Source organism: Panthera uncia, chromosome B4 (assembly GCF_023721935.1).
Source record: "Panthera uncia isolate 11264 chromosome B4, Puncia_PCG_1.0, whole genome shotgun sequence".
Classification (NCBI taxonomy): Eukaryota; Metazoa; Chordata; class Mammalia; order Carnivora; family Felidae; genus Panthera; species Panthera uncia.
In genome coordinates this window covers 99,113,049-99,120,913 of record NC_064809.1, presented here as the reverse complement: position 1 = coordinate 99,120,913, position 7,865 = coordinate 99,113,049, and the positions used below count along the sequence as shown (strand labels likewise).

General features: G+C 36.1%; 1 pseudogene; it reads right to left on the bottom strand.

Annotated features, from left to right (window-relative positions):
• Positions 1–1,654: 1,654 nt before the first annotated feature.
• The window catches only part of LOC125919888 (peroxiredoxin-2-like), a 31,291-nt pseudogene continuing 25,080 nt past the window's right edge, over positions 1,655–7,865 (bottom strand).

Sequence of the window (7,865 nt, the reverse complement as noted above, 5' to 3'; positions counted from 1 at the left end):
GAAAGACAGATACCATATGGTTTCACTCTTATGTGGATCCTGAGAAACTTAACAGAAACCCATGGGGGAGGGGAAGGAAAAAAAAAAAAAGAGGTTAGAGTGGGAGAGAGCCAAAGCATAAGAGACTCTTAAAAACTGAGAACAAACTGAGGGTTGATGGGGGGTGGGAGGGAGGGGAGGGTGGGTGATGGGTATTGAGGAGGGCGCCTTTGGGGATGAGCACTGGGTGTTGTATGGAAACCAATTTGACAATAAACTTCATATATTGAAAATAAAATAAAATAAAATAAAATAAAATAAAATAAAATAAAATAAAATAAAATAAAAAAATAAAAAATGGGCAGAGGACCTGAATAGACATTTTTCCAAAGAAGACGTATAGCCAACAGACACTTGAAAAGATGATCAAGGTCATTCATCACCAAGGAAATGTAAATCAAAACCACAATGAGGTATCACCTTTCACCTGTCACAATGACTAGAATCAAAAAGACAATAAATAACAAGGGTTGGCAAAGATATGGAAATAAAGGAACCTTCATTCACTGTTGGTGGGAATGGAAATTGGTACAGTTACTATGGAAAACAGGATGGAGGCCACTCAAAAAATTAAGAATATAATTACCATGTAATCCAGTAATCTCACTGCTGGGTATTTACACAAATAAAATGAAAACACTAATTTGAAAAGATACATGTACCCCTATGTTTATTGCAGTATTGTTTATAATAGCCAAGATATGGAAGCAGCCCAAGTGTCCATCCATAGATAAATGGATAAAGATGTGAGGTGTGTGTGTGTGTGTATGTATATGTGTATATACACATGTACATATGTACATACATATATATCACTATTAATCCTAAGTGAAATAAGTCAGTGAGAGAAAGACAAATACTATACGATTTTACTCATGTGTAATTTAAGAAACAAAACAAACAAACGAGAGAGAGAGAGAGAGAGAGAGAGAGAGAGAGACAGAGACAAAAGAAAATAGATTCTTAAATAATGAGAACTGGTGGTTGCCAGAGAGAAAATGAGTAGGGGGAGGGGTAAAATAGATAAAGGAGTTTAAGAGTACACTTATCGTGGGCACCTGGGTGGTTCAGTGGGTTAAGCAACCAACTTGATTTCAGCTCAGGTCATTATCTCATGGTTTGTGAATTTGAGCTCTGCATTGGGTTCTGTGCTGACAGTGCAGAGCCTGCTTGGGATTCTCTCTCTCTCCCTGTCTCTCTCTGTTCCTTCCCTACTTGTATTCTCAATCGCTTTTTAAAAATAAATAAATAAACTTAAAAAAAAAAAAGTACTCTTAGCTTGATGGGCACTAAGATATGTATAGAATTGCTGAATCACTATATTGTACACCTAAAACTAACTAACACTACATGTTCATTGCACTTCTAGCTGGCTGGATAGCAATTATGTCTGTCCTAATTTTTTATTGGTCACCTCTAGGCCTGTGCCTAGCTAAGTGGGCTTGAGGGTGGGGGTCACCACTCACCAGCTCCCAGCTAGAAGAAAGAGAAGGCCTTGGCCCAGCCTTCCTGGGTCAGGGTTTGAAGGGGCAGATCTAGCCTTTCCTGGGTCAGCAGCGGTATCCACATAGGGGCAGAGGTGGGGGCCTAGAGCCCAAGCTCTCCATCTGTCAGCCTAGCTGTGTTTGGAGAAGTATTACTAGCTGTTGACCACGTCGTGATTGATTGTGGTGCTGCCTGGCTTCTATCCAGTGGGACAGATTTCCCTATGGTCACCTGAGTACTGAAAGGTCGGGGCCAGTCCCAGAACTTTGTCCATGGAACCCCACAGGCAAATCATTGACAGTGATCTGGCCAAGGGCACCCTTGCTGGGGATAATAAAGAGGGCTGGTAGGCAATGCCCTCATCTTCCTTCTGTATTCCATAATCTTGGGGTAAGCTTATGGTTATATCTGCCGGCAGAGGCATGTTCAAGAGGCCCAAACCTCCTTCCTTCTCTGAAATGTTTATCCAAGACAGGTGGGTGAATTCAGTAGACAGAGACCCCCAGCACCTCCCAGCCCAGCTCGGAGAAGTCCTCAGCATGCTCTCTGAAAATGACAATCTCCACGATGCAAACAGACAGAAAGAGGACCAATCCCTCTGTAGTTGGAAAGCTTTACCTCCTTGAAGGCGCCATCCACCAAAGAGGTGGTTGGAAGTTTGCAGTGGGCTTTTGGATATGCGTGTTGCCAGAGACCTTGACTGAATGCTGTGTGTGCAAGGGCGGGATGTGTGGACCGGCAGACACATGAACACGTATTAAAGGGGCCCATTATACTTCAATTAAAAAAAAATTAAAAAGGAAATAAATGCTTCCTGGCCTATAAGTCATTCTCTTGTTAATACTGTGTATCTATTAACACAAGCCACTCTTTTATGTTTTCATGCCTTTTTTTATTTTTTTAGTAAGGAACACATGGATCTTGAGTCATTCTTAGGAAACTCTCCCTAACTCCTCTACTTAATGCCTAATGGCTCATAAGTAATATCTATAATAATTATTTTAGAAATTATGTCCACAGTTACTATGATTTTAAATGTTCTGTTTTCTAGATACCTCTGAGTAAAAGCTTTCACAATTATTGTCTGATTTTCGTGGGTAGAATACAGCTGACATTTGTTTTAACTAATTCTCCACAGCTGACCTCTTTTGCACTAGAGAACTTAACAAGGAAAGACTTAGTGTTTCAATTAAATTCTGTTATGCCTTATCGCTCTTTGACTATCAAGAACACAGAATTTCTACTGTTGCCTTTACCCAGGGATACCTCTCCTCAGTACTTCCATTTTACTCATTGTTTTGTTTGCTTGTTTTAGGATGAATGGTTTATGTGTCTGTCTCCCTCAAGAAAGGGATTGACCCTTACTTACCTCAGTACCATTTGTGCCTATTCCAGCGCCTAAAACTTAGTAGGTCCCCCAGCATGCAAATTAACATAAGATCGACTGAATACATAGATGAGGTAATTTTCACCATATAGCCTGCCTCTCAAACTTACAGAGTGAAGTTCTATTTTGAAAATAATAGTTTCTGACTGAAAAAAAAATCCAAATTATTTTATGTAGAAGCGAAAAACTTCAATTATCACCAAGTAAGATGGAAAATGACCATCATTTGTAAATCCATCATGCAAGGCATGTTGGGGTCAAGACGGTAAAATCAAGGAAATCTACACAGTTGGCATGTGTCTCCACCAGCACACGAAGACGCAACTCTAATCGCAAAGAATACAGGCTACCACACCGTGCAAGATATTAAGCATCCTAGGTATACCCTGGACCTCACACCCAGGGTTTCTGGTTAGATGGAAAATAAAATCCTAACAGGCATTACTGGGATTAAATTATTATTGTGGTCAGTTTTAAAGGCTGTCAAAGTTCCTGTCCCAGGTTCACCTTTAGTACATCAGGGTTTGTGTTCATGTTGGCAACAGATCTCAACTTCAACCTTAGGAAGGAGAAAAACAAAAGAAGGAAGAAAGAGCATCACTGAATACTATTTTATAGGAATTCCACTGAATGCTCGCATATACATTATTTATTTATTCAATACATGTTTAATGAGTGTGTAGTTGTGCTATGCATCATTTTATGTGCAAGGAAGAAATAAAGGAGAGTGTGAAGTCCAGTGAAGGAGATGTAGAATTATGTCTAAAATAATAAAGATGGTGTAGGTACAACTTGTTCTATGAGAATACACAAGAACTCCCAACCTGGACATGAGGGTTTTAGGAAAGCTTCCAGTGAAAGGAAGCAAATTCTAAGCTGAGAACTGGAAGGTGAATGAGAGCCAGAAGAACATTTCCAAAGAAACAAAAACATGGGCAGCTCAATTTATTTCTTTTATAAGTCATGTTGTGCAGTTTGGACTGGAGAATTTGAGGACCACTGTTGATTTTCATTTGTCAATTTGACATTGCCTTATATGAACATTCTTCCTTTTGGTAGAATTCCCAAAAGGAAGGCATAGAGATATTCCCTCCTCCAAACCCTGGAAAGTTAGGGTCCTATGAGGGGTTGAACTCAGTCAATCAGAGAAGAATGTGCCTGTAAGATAGTCTTAGCCACAGCTGGTTGCTCTTATTTGCAACAAATTTCCTGACAATTCAGCCTTTAAAGGATTATAAGCAGAAAAGTAGCAGAGATTTGCAGTTTAGGACAATCTGTCTAGTTGTGCCGTTTGTAACATGAAGGAGGGTGGCCAGTCAAGGAGTCTAGTTCTGGGGGCCTGTGATCACCCAAACTAGAGATGTTGTTGGCCACCCATAGTGGTGTCACTGGGCAAGGAGAACAGCCAGTGGCCTTGAGGGACATTGACGGAGAATTTTGATGGAGAACTTACAAATATGGAGTTAGGGAGGAAGAAAAATGGTGGCTTTCTTCTTTCCCATGGAAAACATTTACTGACCAACTTCTGAATGTACATTATGGTATAGAGGCAACTATGTGGAAACTGTAACAAAGATTGCTAAGGGAAAAAAAAAAATAGAGGAAAGCTAAAGGACATAACAGAAAAGAAATAATAGAGGTCCAAGAGTTAGGATTTAAATAAACAAAACTTTTTCCAAGTGCCATAAACAGTAAGAAATTTTTTTGCCTCACTTATCTGAAAGCTCAGAGATAGAATTGTTGATTTAATTTAGTAGCTGAATCTAAATCTCCCTGATATTTGCTTGACTATTTCATCCTGTTTCAGTGCCTTTTCTGATTGGGATGATATGAATAGGATTAGAGCAGTTTGGAACCACAAATCTTCCCAAAAATGCTCAGAAGAAACAAGTCACCTCTTTTTGTATCTATCTCTTGAGGGAAAGCCCATATTTTCCAAGGGGTCCAGAAAACCTCTCCCCCTTTGCCACGGTCACATATTAGGGCGGGTGCCCATTCCTGAAATAATTACTATGGCTACAAAATTACATGCATGACAGGCTTAGGCATGGGTTCCAGTAACAACATTGATTACGGAAAAAAAAAAAAAAAATATATATATATATAATAGTAATAAAAAAAGAGGGTACAAATAAACAGTATTAGCAATTTCAAGAAACAAAATGGTAATAGTCCATTAGAGATTATTGTTCTATCACAAGATAATATTACAAATAACTTTATGTGAACATATTGGAACAGATAGCTGAAATAGTCAATTTTGTATAAAAATAAGTTACTAAAATTGATTTAATAAGTCAAAAAGTGGACTAGACCAGCATCCATGAATAAACTGAACTGGTTGGAAAAAAAATAATAAACTAAAAACCTTTCTCTAAAATAGGCAGTAGATCCAGAGCATTGTACCTGTCAGTTTTGCCAGATATTAAAGTTATTAGTAATCCTTATACTACCAAATTATTTTAGAAACAAAAAATTATGGAAAAATACCTTACCCATTTTATGAATCTAAAATAGAATACATGGGAATTAGGCAAGAGTATAATAGTTAAATCTAACCTTTCAAAATACATGAAGAAATCAAAAGAAAATATAGAAACCAAAGTCAACTCAGTGTGGAATTTAAAAGAACTCAAAAATACCATGAATGTTTATTCCAGGAATGCAAGGTTGGTACATTAAAAAAAAAAAAAAAAAAAGCAGTTCAATATAAAATATGGCTCTGTTAAACTGATAGATCATATGATGGAGAAAAATAGGTGCAGAAAAAAAATCATTTAGAAAATTCAGCACCCATTTATTTAAAAAGCAATTTAGGAGTAGAAGGGCACATCTTTACCTAATAAAGTACTATGAAAAATCTTTAGGAATATTATCCCTACAAGTAAAATGTAAGAGTCATTCCTACTAATGTCAGAAATAAAACAAGTGTTTTATCATCATTCAATTATTGAACTTTGCATGGGATGTCCTGGCCAATATTTAATTCAAGAAAAATAAATATGAAGCATACAAATTTAAAAAGGAGTTACAGAACAGTCATTTATATAGAACATCTAAGACAATCTTAGACAATCTGAGTTTAGTAAGTTTGCTGGATATAATATCAACATACCCAAATCATTAGAATTCTTATAAATAAGCAATGACAAATTAGTAAGTGCTATACTAGACATGAACATTCACAGTAGCAAAGAAATTTCTATTTACCTTTGGTACCTATTAGGAGTAAGTTTAACAAAAATTGTGTGAGATAAAGAAAAAAATATATTAAAGTATACAAAAGATGAATAAGTGGATAGAAATCAGATTCATATTTATACAGAAAGCAGAACATGTCCATATTGGCCAATTTTGTGTAGTGGGCATACTGGTTTATGTTATATTACTTATTGTACCTGGCTGTATTTTTTTTAATTTTTCAAAACATAAACAAATCAATAAAAGGAGCTTCATGTTTCTGAAGAGAAAAATATATTCTACTACATGACTCAACAACATAAATTTTCTACTAACAATTTTCATAAATACAAGTTGGACACAAGTATTTCATTCCTAGAACCAAGCAGAAATGTTTCGTAGAGTATATGCCCAAAAATATTTGCTTTTGGAAGCCAGAAAATATGAAAGTCTATTTAAAAGCAAGTAGGAAAATATTACAATAGGATTAAAATCTTAAGTGAAAACTACCAAAGCGATTTTCTGTCCCTTTTATTAAAATGACATGTCAATATAGACTCTCAAGTATATGATAAAATTGTGATATTTTTTAACCAATCAGAAAGCAATCAAATAAGCTAATGTGACTGAAAAGTGCTTCTGAAGTTAAGTGAGGTAAGTTTTGAGAAAAATAATATTTTTCAAGTTTTCCCAATGTATTTTTTAACAATCTCTATTTTTTTCATAAATATTGCATTCATTTCTGCTAAGACACAGAACCATATATATCTTCTGCCTGAGAGTTGCATTAACACCTTTAAGCATACATAAAACAGGATTATTTTTCCAGAGAATTAGTGAAGGATTTTTTTTCTTATCCTAGTTCCAAATTTTATTAGATATTTGACACTTTTAGATGACTTAAATTACTTTCAATGAGCTCAAGATAAGTTTTATCACATTGCTTCCTTGAAGGAGAGAAAACTACATACTTGTTTTATCTTCTCTCCAAGACCAGACTAAACTAAAATGGGAATAAGCACAATATTTTACACCAAAAGAAGTATATTTGGGGGTCAAATATTGGCCTGTATGGGAACCTTGAATGTAGTTATTATCCTTATAAAAGCTAGGCGCTTGGAAAATCATTGGTGGTTAAATACAGGATCCAGACAGCTTCATGGCAATGAACTATAAATCCTGAATATATTCCTGACTAAATATGCACCGCTGTTGTCTCAACTATTAAAATTATACACATGATTAAAATCCAATTTAAATTGTATTGTTCCTAAATATTTTCTCAATTGATTAGAATTAGATATGATCTCTGCCTGAAAGCTGATTTTGGGGTTTATGTGAATCATGCTTAGAATTGTACTCTGCTAGAGTTGGAGAGGAACACTCAGATCATCTGGGTCAAGCCTCTTTTCAATGTATGAATGATTTCCTTATATAACAATGCTGCCAAACAGGCCAGCTTCGGCTTTAACACTGCTAAGCACTTACAAACTTCAGTAGATACTTTACATGGTCAATCTAATAGCCAATATCACTACCTTTCTTTCTCTCTACTCACCCAAACCAGAAAGCCAAGTGTCATAAAAACAAACCCAGGCTTAGATAAGAAGAGACTTTATTTAGAAGAAAGACTATTCCATTAGAAAAAGCTCCCTGATCTCAGAAATCTAGAAGCATTTCAAAATCAAAAAGAGAAAAGCTTTTCTTATAGAGGGTAGGAAGGAAGGAAGGAAGGAAGGAAGGAAGGAAGGAAGGAAGGAAGGAAGGAAGGAAG